Here is a 22,634-nt window from a genome sequence, read left to right on the forward strand (position 1 = left end):
GTACGGCATGATGATGATAATTATCGTGAGAAACAGAGGAAGTACACGATGAATTGGCCACGACTGTACAAGGGCACTTATCCATGTCTCTTCGAAGTGGGAACTAGCGCATCGCACAGATTGATGCTCTATATATGCATATAGAATAATATGGGTAAATATAAGGGTCTTGTTGTGGAAATACAGATGAAAAGACCACCAGTCTACAACGCCAAGGAGGCATAAAGCATTGGTGCGGCTTTTCTAAATGCGTAGGATTGTTTACCGAGTATCTCCATAGCCAGGATGGTGCAATGCCATGACTTTACACAAAAATGCAAATTAGACAGAAGTTACACCCATAGTTACTAGAATACCGTAAATGTAAATAACTCGCCGACGAGAATTTTGAAAAAAAAGAACACTAGACAAAATGAGCGCGAAGTGGGGAACCCCGTATTTCCTCAAAAATTGAGATTAGGTGGAAGTTACATTTTTAATCGTTATAATTGCTTAAATGTAGATAATCGTCGAACAGAATTTTTATAAACCAAGAAATAAGCAAAATGGAAAATAATAGCGAAAAGTGCCGAACCCTGTAAAGCCACGCATTTCTAAACAATTGCTGCCCACAACAGCTTTGCACTGTTGGGGTTCGGCTGCTGCCTCTCTTTCCGAATCCGCTGTCAGTGTGGGGAGCAGATAGGTCGACCCCCAGCTCTGCTGTTTCTCCATCCTTGCACCACTAGTGCCAGCTAACCCAATTTTTGTGCGAGCTCCTTACGTGGTGTAAGCCCACGCGCAAGCCTGGACGACGCCGCTGTACACGAACCTTTACACCATGTGTTGCGCAGTGACGTCACGGCTTTACGTTCACCGGTGGGGCTCGGAGGAGCCACGCCTAGGCTAGCGAAGCTATGCACAGCGGATCCAGGGATTGCGAGGTGACGTAATTGAACCGCGAGGTTTTTTCTACGGCAGACGGATAACGCGGCTCTTAAATAGCTCCGCTGTTAAATCAGGCGTCCACAGTGGGAACCGAACCCCACGAATTTCTACTAGATTTAGGATGCCTTACCAATTTCGCAGTCGGTGTGACCTTGTTCCCCAGCACTTTCTCGGGTATTTGTATTTAGCACAACTATCTCTGACATTTCAGGTTGGTAGCCAGCGCAACTAACAAGGGGTGAAGGGGATATTTTTAAATGCGAATGCATTTTTTAGTCGGGGGTTGTCGTGCGTTGGCCGGCGTGCGCCTAGCAGCAGCTGTGGCGCGCCTAGCAACCGGAGCACGTGGTAGCTCGGGCGGGAGTAGCGGAGGGCAAGGGGAGAGGAGGAGCGCGCTCGGCGTGTGAGGGCGCTCGCATCGCGGAGCTCGGGCGGAGTAGCGGAAAGTGAGTGGAGAGGAGGAGCGCGCTCGGGCGTGTGAGGGCGCTCGCATCGCGGATCCAGGCGGAGAAAGCTCGCTCCGGGGCGGGCGTGTTGCGCGGGTCTCTCTCTCCTCTCCGCGTACCCTCTCTCCGCTCGCTGCGCTCGGAAAAATATATATAAATGCAGTGGAGCGCGCGCCTCTCTCCGTGACTGCTTGCCGCAGCGCACTCATCGGTGCACCCAATGCATTCGCATTTCCGCACGATCCCCTTCGGGGAGGTGGGGGGAGTTTTTAACCCCTTGGCCGTTGTGACTCGCACGTCTACAGACTATCATGAGTAGTATACAGACCGGAAACCCTCTTATGCTACCATGACATCAATTCTACCAGAACCGAGGCCGTCCCAATGCTTTGCAGAATAAGGTTAGGAATGAGGGGGTAGCTGAGGATATATAGAAGGAAAGCCTGGCAGTCTACAACACCGAGGGAGGCATTGGGGGATGGTTAGGCTTTTCTTTTTGCTACGATTACTGAAGTTAACTTTTTAAAATTTTAAGTAAGTCACGAAAGAAACAGGGCTCCCAGGAGTTTTACGATCCGGACTAAAAAGAATTGGAGCGGGTTGCACTTATGGTACAAGGCTGGAGAAACAGCGGAGCTAGGATCGACCTAGCTTGTTCCGGTTTTAATTAGTTTTGCACTGTTTTGGTAGGCTTTGCGAAGTTTTGTTAGGTTGACAAATGCTCTTGCTAGGCTAGGCTAAGTGTTGATGGGTGAAGCCAAGTCAGCCGGAATATAAAAGGCGGCTCCGGTCGGTCCGCCAGACTCACAACAGAGATCAGGGGGAAGGAAGCTAGGCCTACCTCTAACTCCGCCCGCTGTCTCTCCAGCCTTCCACCACTAGGGCAAGGCGCCCTTAGTAGCCCAATAAAGATTATCACCTTTAAAACTCAACGGAAAGGGGTGAACATATGCGTATTCCCTTTGTGCTTACACTCGAGCACTCAGAACCCGGCTTCAGTGTTATAATACATTATTTGCGGGGGTGCACCCTTTACAGGCGGCGCACTTTTTTTCTTGCAGTTTTCTTTCTTGCTAACCCCACCTGATTAAGCTCAAGATTTAACAGCTTCGCTGTTGAAATCGATTGACACTTAGCTGTATATACAGCTCCGCTATAAAATGTGCGCAAGCTTAGGTACTTTAGCCTGGTAGCTACGTCGGCGCTAGAAGATGAAGACGACGGTCGTAGCCTCCCAAGATACGTGGGTGGGAACAGCGAAGGCCCTGTAATGACTCGAAGAGTCTCAAATTACTGCGGAACGCACAATAAGGAAGCACAAAGGACATCTCCAGAATATATTTCCAGTCGAAACTTCCCTTCATAGGTGCGTCAGATAAAAGGAGTAAATATAAAGGCCGGTCACCCGAAATTGGTCAATACAACTAAAAGCGGTATCAATATGGTAATAAAAAATGAAGCTAATCTACCCGGCGAAAGTGGTTGGAAAGCGAAGCTGTAAACCACACCCACAAGGATTATCTTGAATTCAAACACTTGGCTCTACAAAGAGTGAAACCAGAAGCAAGTGAAATACACTTAAGTACAGCGTTTATTACTTGAAAGAGGTGTTAATTGCTAAGGTCAAAGCCATGCATGATTCGTGATTGGTGGTTGGTTCAATTGTATGGGTGAAGCACATGAGTGGAAACTCTTTTTTTTAAGCATGAAACGAAGCTCAAAAACACCGATAGACGAACTCACTTCTCCGTCTCTGCTGCCGCCCACGGAGGCTACGAACCAGCAGTTAATGTTGTACCGTCTTTCGAAAATAGGCGGCACGAAACAAAAGACAATATTTTGTTATTTATCTCCCCATTATGTGGTACTCAATTATGAGCAGTGCATCTCGATTTTCTATTTTTTTCAGGAGCGGATACGGATACTACTGGTAAGTTATTTATCGTGTGTCTATCAAGGGAGAATATAAAAGGAGGCCCCCTGCGCAGTCGCGTAGAATGGGCGTCATGACACTTTTAGCTTCTTTAGAATTAGTCTTGCACTGAGGTCACTTGAACACCTTTAGTGTCACTTGGGCCTCTTGACACTTACGTTTACATCGACATTTAATCTACGTCCAGTCTACCTACTTACTGTAGGGCATGCATCGACTCTATAAAAAACAAAATTTTAGCGTTTCACTCGCCGAACATACCCCTGGGCCAATATGTGGGTTGTAGTTAAATAGTACAGAATAATTTATTCCACCTGGACATCCTAAAAGCCCTTTGTAATCTCGACTAATGCATCGAGATTACAAAGTGTCTCACCTCCATTGAAACATTCCGAGAAGCCCTTGCACTCTACAAAGGTGGAAGTCAGGGCAATATATATATATATATATATATATATATATATATATATATATATATATATATATATATATAGCGAATTTGAATAGGAAATGAGGGGCTCGTTGAAAATAACACAGAAATAAGAGTTGGCAGTCAAGAACACCTCCGAAAGCAAAGGGGAAGATGTGGTAGGTCATTGAAATAGATAAAGAATTTGGAAAGAAAGAAAGAAAGTGGAGAAAAAAATGCCCGCCAGGTGGGATCCAAACCTACGACCTCCAGAATACCGGTCTGGTGCGATAACCACTGCGCTACCGGCGGGGCTATTTTTCCCCTCAACTTTCTGGGGTATTTATGTAAATGTAATTTTTTCCTGTGCTTGGGGGTGGTAGCCAGCGCCACTTCGACTTCTCGGGGTGAAGGGGACCTTCTTTTTAACCCCCGGGCCGTGACACGACTGTCTACGACATGCCGAGAGTGGTCGACCAGCGTTGAACCCTCTTAAGCTCCCATGGCACCAAGACTGCCAGAACAGAGGCCCTCGCTATGCATGTAGCGAATTGGATTTGGAAATGAGGGGCTCGTTGAAAATAACACAGAAATAAGAGTTGGCAGTCAAGAACACCTCCGAAAGCAAAGGGGAGGATGTGGTAGGTCATTGAAATAGATAAAGAATTTGGAAAGAAAGAAAGTGGAGAAAAAAATTCCCGCCAGGTGGGATCCGAACTCATGACCTCCAGAATACCGATCCCACCTGGCGGGCATTTATTATTCACTTTCTTTCTTTCTTTCCTTCCAAATTCTTTGTCTATTTCAATGACCGACCACTTCCTCCCCTTTGCTTTTGGAGGTGTTCTTGACTGCCAACTCTTAATCCTGTGTTATTTTCAACGAGCCCCTCATTTCCTATTCAAATTCGCTACATGCATAGCGAGGGCCTCTGTTCTGGCAGTCTTGGTGCCATAGGGAGCTTAAGAGGGTTCAACGCTGGTCGACCACTCTCGACATGTCATAGACACTCGTGTCACGGCCCGGGGGTTAAAAAAAAGGTCCCCTTCACCCCGAGAAGTCGAAGTGGCGCTGGCTACCACCCCCAAGCACAGGAAAAAATTACATTTACATAAATACCCCAGAAAGTGGAGGGAAAAAATAGCCCCGCCGGTAGCGTAGTGGTTATCGCACCAGACAGGTATTCTGGAAGTCGTGGGTTCGGATCCCACCTGGCGGGCATTTTTTCTCCACTTTCTTTCTTTCTTTCCAAATTCTTTATCTATTTCAATGACCTACCACATTATCCCTTTGCTTTCGGAGGTTTTCTTGACTGCCGACCCTTATTTCTGTGTTATTTCTACGAGTCCCTCATTTTCCTATATATATATATATATATATATATATATATATAAGGTTAGTAGAGACAGAGACACACGAGAAGGAGATTGAAAATAAAAATTCTTTCTTTCTTTCTTTCTTTCTTCTGTATAATTAAAAAAAATGTTTACTTAATCAACCGTAGTGGTAAAGAAAAGAGCCTAACCACACCCCTATGCCTCCTTTGGCGTTGTAGACTGCTGACCTATCTTATATATATATATATATATATATATATATATATATATATATATATATATATATATATATATATATATATATATACGTTAGAGGTTGATACAATGGGAATGGGCCCGGTAAAAAATACCGTACAGCAAGAAGACGAAGAGGTAACAAACCTATTTGACGTTTTTGCTTGGGACAAGCCTTCCTCAGAATACAACCGAAGTGCTCGAGCACAAGCTTATAAGGGGTCACGGGCCAATCACAGCAGAGAGTTACACCTGATAAATCTTTAAGAATGATGTGTGATGCAATATCAAAATAAAACAGGTTTTCACAATGACATGTCATTTCTATGTACAGCATGCTAAAAAAAGAAAAAAACGATTGTAAAGAAGCGTGCAGTACAACAAGACCTGCATACAATTACAGTGCAGAGTGCGAGGACGCAGCAACAGCCACGTACGACCAATGTGTCACTATTAAACAAAATGTAAGATGGGGCCCAAGAAGTTGATAGTGGAGCTTAAACATTAAAAATGTAGGAGTAAAACTGCGGGAAAGCCCGCATTCTCATACACGAACCCCCATACACAAAGCTATATAATCAAGATATGAAGCTTCACACAGATGACTATTAGTTCACCAAAAAGATAAGTGTGCCAATGTTTTCCTTTAATCCTGATGTCATGGATTTGAATTTGCGAATAAGGTAGGATTCTCTGACTTCTGTATCATGGTGTGAACAGAAACCGGATTCACGGATTGTACCTTTAATTTTATCAAATAAATGGCCAGCTACATTTATAGGTTTCAATAGCGGCAGATTTGGAAAGGTCTTAATCTGTGACTCATGATTTTTGAAGGGCACTTTGTCAGAGTTGGCGCTCTGGCCAATGTATTGAATTCGGCCTTCCGTGCATTCGAGCAGATGAATATCATTTTCGGTGTCACATGTGAAATGTCCTGTGATATTAAGCTTAAAATATGAACGTCTACTAGCAGCTGCCATGGGTTCAATTACCTTGTGTTCAACAGCACAACACGTTCGCGCCAAGAGAGCAAGAGAGAAAGAGAGAGCGAGAGAGAGAGAGAGAGAGAGAGAGAGAGAGAGAGAGAGAGAGAGAGAGAGAGAGAGAGAGAGAGAGAGAGAGAGAGAGAGAGAGAGAGAGCTCTAACTCTAAGAAGAGCTCTAATTGCAGGGGTTGCCCGGCAGCGGTGGCTGTTTGGCGGGCTTTGTAGCCCGGGCTATGATAATCATATCTCTCCGGCTCCCTCTCAGAGCTCCTAGGAGTTGACATGGAGGCGGGGCTCATATAGAGAGACCCACAGTTGATGTGCCGGTGTCTTGTCTCCACATAGTGTGCAGAATGGAGAGAGATATAGTGAGATATGCATATGAATGATAGCCACGTTGGAACGGGTACTGTTTTCGTTAGCCTCCACTTCATCCTTGTACGTAAGTCAGTGAGGGCCGCATGTCCCCACGTGGAGGGGCGGCATGGCGCCGCTCGTGTTCCGGCCGCACAGATGCACGCCCTGCTGCATGTACCCACGGCTTCGAAGAAAACTCCAAGTCCCCATTTGTGCGTATTCTCTATGTCCACGCCATTTTGTGTCGCCCCTTCACACGGACAATTTGCTGCACATTGGCCACTCTTATACCCCACCAGAGACCAACCAGCCGCGGTTGCGACGTGGTTATGGTATTGTGCTGCTGCGACCAACAACGCGGGAGCGGTTCTCGGCGACGATGATGGTTTTTCAGGTGGAGGCGAAAAGCAAAAATGCCCGTGTGTGGATATTTAGGCGCACGTCAAAGATCCCCAGATAGTCAAAGTTGACCGGAGCCCTCCACTACGGAACGCACTAAAGCCAAGGTGTATGTTCAGCACATACAACTCCCTGAATATTGTTCCGGGCTACAGCGGTAGAACCTCCGCAACCACCGAGAGCAATCCGAGCGACAACTTCACAGAGAGGTCTTGACGAATGCGCGCGCTGAAAGAGCCTCCAAGCATTCTTAGTGTGGTGGCGAGATTGGCGAAACTGTAACATGTAACAGTGCATGGCTACTTTACACCGGTTTCCCGAGCCCCTCGTTGCACTACAATCGAGCAAATTTAATCGAAGCCCGTGGGCCAATTTTAAATTATTGTTTTTGTTGCGTTCCAATATGTTTCTGGGTTCCTAACAATTTATCGTCGCCCGGACAACAAATAGCGGATTAAGATAGAGGTTCTGCGTGTCATTTGGGTGTGATCATTTGATATAACGAATATATCAAGTTATGTATCACGGCAGCCATTAATAAGACGTGCACTACTAAAATGATTACCAATGCTGTCCTTTACTTCTTTACCTTTGCAAAAAACCTATACGATCAACTTTGTAGACGAAACAGTACTTGTTTTTTTCGAAGGGCACCCCAGGTAGACCGAATGTAAGTTTGGTGCGTAAACGCGCAGTTGCAACGTTTTTCAATGCGCGAGGGGTTCGCGCAGTTCGTGACTGAAAACTGGAGATTTCATTGATCACGTGATCACGCTGCTACTTGGCGGCCGTAAAGTGGGCCAGGCGGCAGAAATAGCCCCAATGCAAACGTTGGGAACGACAGCAAACAAAAGTACGAATGGAAAAAAATCGTCGCGCATGATACTTCTCTGTCTGAAAGGGGGAAAGGGAGAAAACAGTTGACAGCGTTAGCTCAGACACGTTTCAATCAGAATCGTGACCACTTCACAATAACCAATGAGCCGACTTAGCATCGACTGCTCGCCCAGTGAGCAGCGGCGGATCAAATAAGTGGCAGGAGCTGGGCACCACTGTCATCCACTGCTCTTTGCAGCTGGGAAGGGGGGGGGGGTGGAGAAGCAGGTTGTGCGTGTTCTTTCTACGCTCTACAGTCCAACCCGAATGTAACGAACCCGGATATAGCGAATTATGCTATATATAGAACAAAAATAAGTCAGTTACGAAAATACACGCGAAACACATTCCTTATAACGAACTTCACATCTGATATATCGAACTCAGCGTGCCTAGAATGGCCGCCAAAATGCATGCTCTCGGAGCGGCGATTGAGATTTTGAACGGCCGCGACTTCTAAGCAAAGGCCGCGACTGAGACATTGCACCTCGTATGAAGTTGCATGACGCCCGCCACTTTCCGTAACTGTTTCCGACGCGCAGAACTCATGACGGAACCCGCCCAGTCAGTGAGTCCGGACTAAGGCGGCAGTTCACCAACTTTCCCGATGCTGTGACTAAAGGAGTGTCCTTCGAAGATTTCCTGAGCATCGACGACGTCGTTGCCGTCACTGTAAGCCCCTCGGACGCGGGCATCGTCAGCAGCACCATCGTAATGCTGATGAAAAGAACCAATGAGGCAGAGGATGTCGCGAATTAAAGCCATCCGACGCTTTATGAAGTGCATTAGGATCTCCTCCGCCAATGTTTCTTCAATATTGAAGGACACGGACTCGAACTGAAGCAAACAATGTCTCGTGTAAAGAATGCTGTGCTAGTTGACGCTGCCAATACGAAAAGGAAAAGAAAAATCACCGCCTTTCTGGAAGTCGGCAGTTAAGCGTTAAGGCGGAAAGCAGCCTTATTATTTGCAATAAATTGATTGTTTTGTGTATGGTAATGACATACTCTATTTTTTTTCGTTTCTGCATGCGGGGATGGCAAGGGAATTCCCGCGTATTGCGAACTCGTAGCAATAAACTCGTTATCGGCGGGCTCGGCTATATCGAACTATGCGATATATCGAACTAATCGTGGTGCATATTGCACTTCGCTATAACCGGGTTTGACTGTATAACGATGTGTCGAACTACGCCTGGCTTCCTACAGGATTTTTATACTTGGGGAAATTATCTAGGCGATATCCGGTGTAGCCAAATCGGGTGAGGGAAAATGTTGGTTGGTATGACCCTGAGTGTTGTTCCTCGGGACTTCGTGTGGTAGCGCCATCGACGGAAATGCCCCACGGGGTCTCTAGAGAACGATTCAAAGTTAATTAAGCAGTGCTCGTACAACAGCGTCAACCTCCACAGGTTCATGATCGCGAACGACACCTAATATGGCTCCGTTAATTTCTGAAGCGCGTTCCACCGCCACCTGAATCTCTCAGGCCACTCACATACTGCTGCTGTTACACCACCACAGCCCGAGCAAAGAGGATTATGTGATGTTCGACGTTGCGGTTCTGCATGTCGGGAATTGTAATCGCGCTCCACGCACATTGCTCCGTCTGCTCATGACACTCTGAATGAACGAGCGACTCCCTATTCACAGCAAGTTTTGTATCCCGCCGCCCCCACCGCTCTTATCGGTTCCATTGTGATCCTTTCCAAACCGTAGACTTAACATACGCGGCCCTATCACAGCTACCGCATTCTGACAATTTGATACAATCACGTGATCAGTGAGGTCATCGAATTTTCGTTCACGCACTTCCTGAATACGCGCCACTTGCAGCGAAAGGGCGATACGAGTGGGCGGAAAAGGACGCGCCTACACGCATGCGTCTACCGTTCCGAGAACCGGTTTTGCTGCCGGATGACCCCGGATCGGCTGCTCCCGAGCGTGTTCTAGCTGCTAGACATTTTGCCGCGGCGTGTTAGAAAGTGGATTTCTGGAACACGCATGTGTCTGCCGCTTAGCACTGCAACGAAGAGCGCATATCCCTACTAGTTTTCGTTCATGCTATGGTCCCCCCGAGCCTCCGTCGGCTCTGGCAGGCCCATCGAATAGCCTCCCCGCATGATGGCGAAAAGTAAGGACTAATTCCTATCCCACTTTTAACTTTGTTAGATGGCGGCGAGGGCGAGAACATCCCGGTACAAGTTCCCGTCGGCGACCGCGGTACCACAGTTGAGAAGACAGGTAAGCGAGCCATTATTACTCAACGTAACGCGAGGGGGGGGGGGGGGGGGGGACGGGGAGGGGGCGGTTGAGGGTTGCTCCGATCTCACTTATAATTGCGCACGGGATCCTCCCAAAGTAGCGGCAGCAGACATGTTGATGCCGCCCAAACATTAGCATGTGAGGGATTTTCTGTGATGTGGACAAATGTGAGGTGATGTGATGGGATACGGGTACCTCGAAGCACATTATTCCGGGTTTTATCGTAGGACCACCCGGTAATCACGTCTGCGTAGTCAGAAGCGAAAGTACACTATCGTTTCAACCGAAAGACAAGATATTTAGTTCGCCTTTTTTTTTCATGACCAGTAGCACTTCGTATAAACCCAGATAAAGCTGAAGTTGTAATCTCCAGTTTCCACTCCAGTTTTTTTACGGAGTTACAGAGCGCATAGTATGCAATAAACCAAACGCCTATCTGGCCGCCCGGTGGTGCTGTTACCTAGGAAAAAGCGTCGAAAATATCCGCGCAATCGATCAGCGCCCACCGAGCGGTCGATTGTGGAAGTCAATGCAATGACTTTTAGGGTAAACCCGCCGGTGGCTCAGTGGCTAAGGCGTTGTGCTGCATGATCACGAAGTCGCGGGTTCGATTCCCGGTCGCCGCGACCGCTTTTGTGATGGAGGCGAAAAGCAAAATCGCCTGTGTGTACGAGATTTCGGCTCACGTTAAAGATCCATATATGGTCAAAATTAATCGGGAGCACTCCACTACGGCGCGCCTCATCGCCTGCGTTGGATCGGCTCGTTGAACCCTATAATCAATCAATCGAATTTAGGGCTGCCGTAAACACTAATAAAAATGTCCCTGGATATTCTTTTTCACAGTGAACCTGAATGACAAATCGCGGCGTCCGAGGGAAAAATGTCGGCAAATGAAGAGGCCTGACTTAAGATTTGACCCCAAAATTCAGCGCCATTCCGTTCTCTGAAGGTGGATCACCAGCAAACCATTTTGTGGGTTACCGTGCTAAAGGAATGAGGTCCCCGGGAAACCACAAGAGATCATACAGCACTCAAGAGATGCCGAGTTGTTGGCCGCAGACTACCGCTCAAAGGGCATCCTTAATCGTGATTGGTAGCCACGCCGACGTGTTGCGGTTTTTACCTCGCGGTATTCGGGGCCTGAATGGGCATAATGCTTATGCTTGGTTTCGGGGCCCGATCGTCCTCGGTGGTCTTCTTCCGCCACTGATGATGATGAATAACGATTGCTAGTGGCATCCCTTTGTAGCGTAGTAATGACCTGTTATCTTACCAAAAAAACTAATATACATACGTTTTCTTCTGTTAGTTTAATCCCAGCGCTATTCCTAGGGCAAGCACCCGCCGCGGTGGCTCAGTGACTAACGCGTTGTACTGCTGAACACGAGGACGCGGGTTGGAGCCCCGGCCGTGGCGGCCGTTTTTCTGATGGAGGCGAAAAGCACAAGCGCCCGTGTGTTCGCAATTTCGGCGCACGTTAGAGATCCCCAGGTGGTCAAAATTCATCCGGAGCCCTCCACTACTGCGCGCCTCATCGCCTGTGTTGCGTCGGTGCGTTTGCGTTAAACACTACAATCAATCAACTCCTAGAGGAAGCCGAAAATACTGAGTTTTTTTTGTTACAGGAGGTAGCGGCGTTTTGTCCACCAGCATTCTAATCTTATTTTCGTCGCCTGGACAGCCTTTAAGTTAACTACCTCTGTGCTATCTTTAAATCCTGGGCTTCTGGAAGTCAAATATTTCCGTCACGTAGATTTGGATGGATACACTCCCATTCCAACACTATGTGCCGCATAGGTTTTTTTTCTCCGCAGTCCGCTCATGTCCCATTTTTTTTTGTGTACACTTCCATTCAAAGTTCGTAGTTCGCAAGCAGCCTGCTCTAGCCTCAAAACAAAGCACTCCCTTTGGAATTACCGTTGAACTTTTCCTTTCTCATGTCCAATTTCTCTGCCCTGTCGTTTCAACTTCCTTATTTTTTTTTCTCCATTTATTCATTTCAGTCTGCCTTGGTTCCTTTTGGTTACGTTGGCTGTCTTTGTTTCTCCACTGTCCGTTCTGTATTACATCGTTAGGCTCCTAGTCCTCCTACTCTCAACCTCTCCTCAAAATGTATTTTACTCTGAGCTAGTCGAACTTAAAACGACAACCAGCCCATATATCCCTGCACTGCTTAGTTAATTGTTTTACCATGCGTTCCTAAGGCCAAACGGCTTGCCGTTCTTTGGTTGAATTCAAGGCTGCCAGAGCGTCTGATTTTAGGCAGATTACGGCATTCGCAAAATGTACAGTCCAAAGCCATTACTTCTTTCCACATTCCTCTAGCTACTTCATATTTATTATCCCCCCACATAGCTCCATGCTTCATTATAGATGCGTTTCTATATCATTTAGTCTTAAATTGCTCCTTGTCAGTTCTTAAGTCGCTGTTCTCTTTGTTTATCGACCCTTCCAAATACCGTATTTACTCGATTCTACGTACCCACTTTTTTCTATGCTTGCTATGCCAAAGGGAAGGTTGTGCTCAGATTCGAAAAACATAAATTGCCGCCCTCACCGCCATTTTTTTTTTTTCGCGACCGTATGTTCAGGAGACGGGGGCAAGGAATAATGTTTTATTTAGGAAACATTCAAACGAAAAATAGGTAAAGAGAGTGAACCCACTGCTTACGCATGACACTCTGCCAACATCACTGGCATTTGAGTCTCTTGTACCGCTTGGGGACTCCGCTCGCAGTATCCGCAGTAGGTCCTCTTCTGTCCTGTTGAAGTGGTTTGTAATTGAAAACTTCAGAAATGGCTTGGCCACACCTTCAACTCAGGCCCGCTTCAACGCGTCTGAAATCTACAGGCGATAGTTGCTTAGAAAAGGGGGTGCTTAGATTCGCATGAAACTTTTTCCCAAAATTTAATTTTCGAAAGCAGGGGAGGAGCGTGCTTGGAATCGCGAAATTACGGTATTTATATTCCTTGACTCTGGGTAATTCGCCATGCTGGATTGACACTGTGTCAGTGCAAGTCTCATTTAAAACCATTATTCCCTGTTGTTCAGAGCTAAAATTTAACCTGAGGTCTGTGGCTCCCTGACCACTAATATTTATGAGCCGCTACATATCGGTCTGGTTATCAGCTAAAGTCACAAGGTCGTCTTTGTATAACATTCCCGGAATACGCTGCTCTACCACTTTGTTTTGCAACATATGCGTTAGGTTGAGCCCCAATTGACTCTGCTCTAGTCTTTTTTTCTAACCTTGCCTTAAAAAGCATAAACAGTAGGTCTCAAAGGACATCCCTTTTTAAGTCCTCGATGTGTGTTGACCAGCTTTGCGCATTTCTACCTTCTCTTGTCAGGGGCACTCCATTATCTTTATATATTGCTATAAGGAACTCTATTAACTCTTCATAAAAGCCCTCGAGTTTCAGCATTCTACACAGCAGTCGTCTGTTTACGTTGTGATATGCCCCTCTAATTTACAAGAACGTAATCTATAATGGTCTATTCTGAGCCTTTGCAATTTCAATGCACAGTATTATCATGAACAAATTATTATCTAAGCGCCTGTCTTGTCAAAATCCATTCTACAGTTCCCCAAGGATTTCATTTTATTCCATCCATGCTTGGATTTCTAATTTTATCACCTGCAATTCCAATCTATATACCACTGAAATTACTGTGTGTGGTCTGTATCAATCAATACTGGCTTTGTTGCCTCTGTCTTAATATATTAAATTCATCCTACTGTCTAGCCACTTCCTGGTTATTTTCTTTTTTTATCACCTCATCTATTGCCCTCATAAACGATGCCTTACGTTTTGGTCCAAACAGGTTTATCAGCTGCATTGGTATTCCGTCCGGTCCCACTGCTGTTCAGCACCTTTTGCTCGGCTTTTTAATGAATGTAGCCCATTCTTTTTTCATCTTTCGCAGTCTTCCGTGGTGCTCCTGTTATGGGTGCAGGCTTCCCTACCTGTATTTCTTTAATATTCTCAATAAACACTCGATAAATATGCGCCAACGCCTGCTCTCCTTCGAAATCTTTCCCCTGCTCATCAATGATTTTTTTTATGGATATCGTTTTCAAAGCCTAGTATTTTGCATGGTTCCAAAATTTCTTGGATGCAATTTTTCCTTCCTTCGTAATTCTGCCATCCACTGTTCGCTTTTTCCCTTGATACTTGCTTGCTCCATTTTCTGCATTTGTAGAGTTTTCCCCGGTAGCTATTCCATTTTTTTTCTGCATTAACTCCGGTTCGATACCAGTTCTTTTTGCCTCTCCATGTTCTCTCGATGACGCGTTCTCACCCACTGCGTCCTATTTTGGCGGGCCTAAGTGTGCGACTCTCGATGTGGAAAAGCAAGCTTGCACAGATAGTCTACAAAGATAGTCTACACTTACGTCTTTGAAGTCGGCTTTACTTGTAAACATAGCTAGGAAGACATTGTTTTTCAGCGGCAATGTACACTATCTAATGTAAAACATATGAAGCACCGGAGGTAGCGGGTGGCCAGAGGGAGAGGGTGTGCATACAGGGCGAGACGAAGAACAGGTGCAGTCAGCCACGTTACGTACAGAGCACACAGACCCGGGAGATGAGAGAGAGAGAGAGAGAGAGAGAGAGAGAGAGAGAGAGAGAGAGAGAGAGAGAGAGAGAGAGAGAGAGAGAGAGAGAGAGAGAGAGAGAGAGAGAGAGAGAGAGAATTCCTTTGAACTTTGTGCGGTTAGAAGGCTGTTGGGGTGTCGGTTTATGCCGGGCAACGACGGCGGCGGCTCTGATGACTACGGATGCTTGGATCTCCTAGTCTGAGCTCGCCAGTGCCTCCTCTTACTGCGAATTGGTGGAAATTAAGGGAACAGTCTTTGATGCACCTGCATATAATATGGGGAAAGGCCGCCATGGAGCCGCATATTTTGCAGTTTGTTGAGATGTAAAGAGACGGGTGGAAGTTCAAGTTCAAGTTCAAGTTTGTTTCACTTTTTTCCATAGCATAAACGAATACAATGACAAAAGAGGTCCCGAAGTTTTGAACCGTCTGGGGGATTGGTCATTTTAATAGACTAAAAGCAGCAAGGAGTTGAGCAGGTTTTAGAACATCCTAAAACATAATTAAGACAAGCAAAAACAATATATCGAACAGAAACCATGCAATAACGCTTCATGGAGAATTGGCACACATTCTGGAAAATCAATTATACAAAGCAAAAACACATATAGTTTACTAGACATGTAGTTTTCTAAGAAGGTATAATTTAGATAATTTACGAAAAGAATGTAATGTACAACTTTACATAATTTCTTCAGGTATATTGTTCCATGTGGACACACCAGCAAATTTTGCGGTCTGTTGGCCGTAGTTCGTACACACTTTTGGCGTCAAGAAATTGTTTCGGGCAGAGAATCGGGTGTTATTTGTGTTAATGAGATTCCCCCGGGGTAATCCATCAATGGATATGTGATTATAGAAAAGGCGATACATAAATGAAGCCAGATTTATCAGTCGTTTACCGGAAGCACGCCTAGGTTAATGTAGAGGGGCATGGAATGAGACCGAAAAGGAGCAAATTTAATGATACGGAGAGCCTGATTTTGGAGGATTCGAAGAGGCACGACATGTGCAGCATATGTATTGCCCCACGATGAAATGCAGTACGAAAGATGACTCTGAATATATGCATAGTATAACGAAAGAACAATGCGTAGGTGAAAATAAGGGCGGGCTTTGATAAGAACATCAATTCAATAGCTACCTTTTTAAGCAATGATTGCACGTGGTAATTAAGCTTCAAATGTTTGTCTAATACAACGCCGAGGTAGGGGTGAGGTTGGGTTTGATTGATTGATTGATTGATTGATTCATTGATTGATTGATTGAGTGATTGATTGCGAGGTTTGTGCCAACGCTGTACGCAGGCGAGGGGGTTGCCGTAGTGGAGGTCTCCGTATTAATTCTGACAAACCGCGGGTCTTTATCGAGCGCCTAAATCTCGAACGCGTGCGCGTTCGAGATTCAGGTGGTTCTTAAGGATCCACGGGTGGTCATAATTATTCTGGAGCACTTGGTTTAAAAAGGTACTAGTTAGGAGGAGTCGACACGTGGGCTGTTGTGCGGGCGCGAGCAACACGTTGGCTGAGGGGAGCTTTCTACAAGAGGAAAGACAATTGTGATCTCATATATGGTATGATCCCACGAGACCATTCTGTCAGTGGAGGATCTGGCACCATCGTAAAAGAACGTACGCGCTTACCCCGGCTGAAATAGTAAGCCTTAGTGTGGACGGCCTCGTTACCCTCCAGGCCAGCATGCTCTGGAGTCCATACAATTGGATGGTGGTGGGTGCTCTTGAATAATTCTGTTTATATGATTTTATATGTTTAAATATAATTATCATTATAATAAATTTTATACAATTTTGTTTGTATAATTTTTGATGGCCGTCTTAGAATCGGATATTATGCCGGAGCGGTTGGCCTTCCCACGAGCGCTCTAATCGCCTTTTCCGCAGTTATCAGGTTACTGCGATTGCGAAAGCTGCACGATGTCTGTATCCCGCCGCGTCCACATAGAGCGTTTCCACTTTGGTGGGAAATCGTTTCTGTTGCGCTTTAGACCTCTGTTCCCTACTTCGTGAGGGGTATATACGATGCCCATTTCTGGGGATTGGTTTCACAGCCACTTTTCTCGTATTTTCCGGGTAGGGGGCACCTGCCACATTCAGGTACGGTGATCGGCAATGCGGAGTGAGGATAACGTGCCTACTTCGTAATCTCCGTTGAAGTTTGATTTCGATAAATTTTTCTTCGTTGCATAAAACATTTGAAAGTTATAAAATTCCAGAAAGCATACATTCTTCTGCCCCGCATGAAAGGGTGCAACTTATTCGTATAAGCCCAAGGTACAAACTTTTTTGCAACAAATAATAGTCTGGGCAAGTAGCTACACCATAAATGCATACAAGCCACAGTCGCTGATTAGTTGGGAAGCCACCACACCCCTTAACAAGAGTTTTACGGGCATGTTTTGCCTAAATTGTTTGGCATGCATGAATGGCCTCTTCTCTGGCTAGTACAGCCTTTCTCTGCTTTGCAGAAGGGAACTCCAGTCGCTTTCTGCTTCGTTTTTGGTGGCATAGAACCACCACTAGTGGGGACGCCCGATTCCCGAAACTGTCGGAAGACTTTCCTTAACGCTTCAAGGTTGCCTAGTCCTTCATTCATTGTCCCCACGCGGCTTCTACAATCATCGTAACGCTAATGGTTCATTTTTCACCCTCCAGTGATATATTTCTAAGTCTAGGCACATATACACACGCCAGTATCTGACGGAACTCCTCAGACTGTCCATGTGCCAAATTACCAGCCGTTTTCGCTGTAAAAGCGGTTTACTTGAAGGACAGAGGCATGCGCACAAATATTTCATTAGAGCACTTGATACATGCAGGTATCTGCAGAACGCATCACAGTTTTTCCATGTTTAAAAATGTCGCGAAATTCAAGTCCCTCTTTGACTGTTTATCTTGCCGCTCGCCATTTTTGGGCCGAGTGGAGAGGTACGGCGTAGCAAACGAATGTTTTCGCCTCCATTGCCGCGCCGGGTCGGCTGGCCATCTGTTTCGGGAAGAGGGTAGGGGAGAGTGCCGCGGCCAACGGAAGCCTACGCCCCGCGGATTCTCGGAAGACGCGCGGCCCGAGGGACTGTGTGCACGGTGCAGCGCGGGGTTTGCGGGGAGAAGGGGCTAAGAACTGGCGATGGGCGAACGGACGGCCGGAACGCGGCGTCGGCCTTGAGAGCTGTGCTGAGGAGGCCGAGCGACGACGGCGGGGAACTCCGGGCCCCCGAAGATCGCCTCAAGGAGGTGAAACTGCGCGGCCGAAGTTCACCCAAGTTGCGTCGCTGATGAGCGGCGCCCCACCACAGGCGACCGACAGCTTTCGTCACCCCGGCGAGATCATCAGCCAGACCGCAGCTCAGATGTTCTCCCCTTCTCCACCCTTCTTCGGACTCTTTCTACTCGTCTTACCTGTTATACTTCTCTAAGTGGAATGCACGGGCTTCTATATCCGCCTCCTTCAGTGCACCATGCTATATGTGTCCTTCGCGGGCCTCTGTTAGCAGTTGGGCGAAGCCTCCAACCCCGCCTATTGTACACTCTACTATCCCCTTCATTTGCTGTCGCCTCCTTCTTGGGCTCGTAACGACGAGTACCGTTTCTTTCATTGTGATTAATGTACTCTGTGTCGGTTTCTTGGCAGCTCTGACCCCAACGGGGTGTCAACTGCAGTGTGTTATTAAGTGGTCAAACCTTCTGTCTGCCTGTTCTGGATTTCCTGTGAATGTAGAGAAAGTAAATGTGTGTTGTTTTGAAGCGGCTATCCCGTGCCCCGTCTCGTGCATCACGCCAGCGGCCAATCAGGCGTGGACCTATCGCCGGTGAGCAGGTCCGAACCACATCACGGAATTCACACGTTGGGGGGAGTTGTTTGTCGCTCGTCCCGTCCGAGACATCGGCCACTAAATTGCCTCTCAATTCTGTGACACAAAACCTCCAGATCAAAGGTGGGCAACCTTTTGAGGTGGAGGGCCGAGTTCATTAAGCGGACATGGCGGAGGGCCGTGAGGCCAATCGGGTGGGGGGCTTCCAGGCAAAGCGAAAAAAGTTTGCGAATTTGCAACAATAAGAGACAATAATTGACAATAATCTGGCTAAGTGGGAAAATAGGGAACAATGCAAGTAAAGCAATCAACTACCGGTTTTGTCTCCGGTCTAACCCCGTTTCAGGTCAAAACTGGTGTCTCGGCCTTCAGATACGAAACCGCAAGAGGAGGGCAGGTGTTCTGATGACGTGCTGGTGGCCGCATAATACTGCTCCGCGTTCCTCCGGTTGCCGACTCCTGCTCTAGATAAACGAATGAAACTTTATTGCTGATTTAGGGCTCTTTATAGCTTTGTTCGGAAAGAGGGTTACAAGAAGGGGGAGTGGAATGGCTCTCCCATTAGTCCGGCCAGTTCGGCCTCGCGCACGAACGGCCGCAAAGAGATGCTTGCATCCTAGGAAGCGGATGCTTTGCGCACCCATTTGAGGGGGTGGGGTCGCCCATTCCTGCAGTGAAGTAATGCTTGGACCACTGTGCTTGTTCCTCAGCGGTGCAAGGCTGGGACAATACCGCCGTAAGTGCCGCACCATTGGACCGGCAAAGTATCCCATTTGAAGCACGTCACAGTGGCTGCGTGGTCGCCCTTCGCGTTTTGATCGGTGTTGTCCACATGTGCTGCAGGGTTAGCGCCATAAGTTCACTTGGGTGCAACGTGTGCTCGCCCCTTATTCCAATAAGGTAAAAATTAGACGCTTGTGCTTGTTTCTTCGCGGTGCAAGGCTTGGGCAATATTACAGTAAGTGCTGGAGCGTTGGACAGCACTGGTATCACATGTGCAGCACGTCACAGTGGTTGCGTGGTCGTTCTCCTTGTTTTGATCGGTGTGGTCTGCGTGTGTTGTAGGGTCAACACCACGAGTTCTGTTAGGTGAAACGTTTGCTCGCCCCTTATTGCAATGAGGTAACACTTATACCCTTGTGTTTGTTCCTTAGCGGTGCAAGGTTGGGACAACCCACAGTAAGCACCGGACCGTTGGACAGGCACCGGTATCGGATGTGCAGTACGTCACAGTGGCTGCGTGGTCTCCCTCCTCGTTTTGATCGATGTTATCTGCATGTGTTGTAGGGTCAGCGCCACGACTTCTTTTAGGTGCACCGTGTTCTCCCCACTTGTTCAATCAGGTAACACTTGGGCTCTTGTGCTGGTTCCTCAGCGGCAAAAGGCTTGGAAAATCCCACAATAAGTGCGGGGCTGTTGCAAAGGCAACGGTATTTCATGGGCAGCTCGTCACAGTGGCTGCATGGTCGCCCTGCCCGTTTTGATCGGTGTTGTGTGCATGTGTTGTAGGGTCAGCGCCACGAGTTATTTTAGGTGCAGCGTGTGCTGGCAACTTAGAATATCTTCAGTTGAGGCAGTACCGGTCGTCGCCTAGTAGATGAACACTTCCGCACAACGCGGAAGCCGTTTAGGAATTGGGCGGTGATTGTGCCCGCAGTTCCCGTTTCGCTCGCACTTTTGGTCACTCCCGTTTCTCGTCTGGGTGTCTGGGACTTTTAGTTGCTCTGGGATTTTTCTGCGACATGCCTTTTTATTCGCTGCCGTTTCTCGTCAAGCAATGCAGCTTGAGGGACTACATCACGGAGAGACGGGCAGAGGCGTGCCAGCTGCCTCGCAGCGTCATGAGCGGCGCCGTTACTGATGGCGCCCGCATGCCAGGACCCAGTCCAACCGCACCATCACGCCGAAGAGCTCGGGGAGGTTTTGCAGACGACTTTGACGTTATGCGTCAAAGTGCTGGCTCTGGGTGTCCTCGTCCGATCTTTTAGGGCCTCCAGTGATCCGATGAAAACGGTGAAGCTTTTGTCTCGCATGGGCTTGTCCGAGCACATTCCGTTAACTTCTCTAGTGACTAGAGGATGGCCTGCAGCTCTAGTGACTACATAGCTTGTTCTTAGCGATATCAAAACGCCTGCGCATCCCACTGTTGTCCTCCGCTGGCCGCAATGGACCTCCGGAAGGTAATAGGGTCCCAGGCAGTGTCCGTGAAAATTGCGTTGCCTTGGGCCCTCTCAGCAAGGCCATTTCGTTGCGCTGTGTAGTCCGTTTTTGCGACTAGGCGCGTGACCGGCTTTTTAACTCGAACATGGAAGCTTTGCCAAGGAGCGATCACATGGGGAACTTCTTTCTTTTCACCCAACCATTCCCCATCAAGGTATTAGAGAAACTGGCCCGAGCGCCTATATAGACGGCGGCGATAATAAACGCCGTAAGAGTCAGCCTTTAGATGGGCTAAAAACAGAACATTTCTCTCGTTTTCTCCCACAACGAAGATGACGGACCACTGTGTAGGGCTTAGTCCGATGGAATGTCCTCAAAGAAACGTCGGTCGGCCAAACACCGTTAGATGAAACAGTGTTTGATGAAGCACACTCTAAATGGAAATACTTCGAATATGGAGTAAAGGACAAACGGAGTTTTATTTGTTCCTCTAAGAGGGAGTATTTTAATAACTCCTCTAAGGGAGAAAGATATTTCAGGTATTTAGCAGAGTATTTTTGTTCTTAATTAGTCCGCTGAGAAAGTGGCGTTTTTGGCTCATTTCGCGGGACTTGAGAGAACAAAACAGTCAATTATTTCATTGTCCCAGTCGAGGCAGATCAAATTCACAATAGAACACAATATTCGCGTTCAAAAACACAGTGCGTGATACTGCAACATATAGATCGAACACAAATACATACGGTGATAGACTGTCACATCGAGCAATAATCGCATCAAACCCAAATCAAATACCAATTTGTTGGAACACACGTGAAACACTGTGGAAAATACATGCGGCTACCAGCCACATGTTGGCCCAGTGCTGTTGTGATACTGAGCCCAGGGATGATGTTTCGATCCCGGCCACAGCAGGCGTAATTCTGATGAACGCTAAAAACAAGAGTTCTCGTGTGCCGATATTTTCGTCACGTAAAAGGTCCCAAGACGGTGAAAATTTCTTCATTACGGCGCACCTCATAGTCATAGTAGCTTGGGCTCCTTGAAATCTCCGAGATATAGAATACCTCCTAAAGAAGCCCACCACACTGGCAACTATCCTGCTCACTCAGCGCGGATTCCAAAAAAAGTGACTTGACGTAAAGCGGCAGTTAGATCTCAGCTGTCATTAAAACAAATGTTTTATTTAAACAACAAATCAATGGGAAATCAGGCCCATACTTGGCGAGTATCATTGTTAACAAGCTTGTAACAGGGTTTATAAGAATGAACCTTTATCCAGTAGCGACCTGTGCATGGTGGGACCACGCGGCTGTGCCTCGGTGTGCATGGTACGAAGTTTGTGAACGTTCCTAGAAAATGACGAGGCCATGTTCTCCCCGCGTGATGGCCTGTGAACCGGTCGACGGCTGCTTGAAGCAACACCTTCGCGGTGTGTTTACGCTGCATTTAAAGCTTTTTTATGGCACAGGAAACTCAGTTATATAAAAGAGGACGGAGGGCTTTAGGCTAAGACAGTAAACAAAAATAAACAAGCATAGCCACTTAGTACACTGATGTGCTGTTTAAAAAAACATGTAAACTTAACGCTGCAAACCATGGGGCTATTGCACAAAGGCTAGCGTCTCTAACCGACTGTTTTCTACTTCGAAGCAAAGCGGAGCTCCTGGAATATGCATTGATGAAGAATGAAGACATTAGCCGGGTCGCTTTTAGCAAATGATTACAGCCATACATAAACACGTTCCCTTTCACGCCACCACCACCCCGTCAAAGTCTACGCGGTGGCACTTTTAAATCGAAATTGAAATTCCAGGCTTCGACTAACAACATGGTGTTAGAAGATTACGCCTGAATATGCGCCTACCAA

The 22,634-nt window shown here is 47.0% G+C and overlaps 1 protein-coding gene across 1 annotated transcript in view; it reads left to right on the forward strand.

The window, feature by feature from the left end:
- The first annotated feature begins 9,771 nt into the window (after nt 1-9,771).
- The window catches only part of LOC144180446 (uncharacterized), a 56,567-nt gene continuing 43,704 nt past the window's right edge, over nt 9,772-22,634 (forward strand). Inside the window, exon 1 of the mRNA XM_077708786.1 lies at nt 9,772-10,149. The gene's annotated coding sequence lies outside the window, so the exon portion shown is untranslated. The remainder of the gene's footprint in view (nt 10,150-22,634) is intronic.

This window comes from Haemaphysalis longicornis, unplaced genomic scaffold (genome assembly GCF_048455015.1).
Source record: "Haemaphysalis longicornis isolate Haplotype H1 unplaced genomic scaffold, Haemaphysalis longicornis Haplotype H1 scaffold_4, whole genome shotgun sequence".
Taxonomy (NCBI): Eukaryota; Metazoa; Arthropoda; class Arachnida; order Ixodida; family Ixodidae; genus Haemaphysalis; species Haemaphysalis longicornis.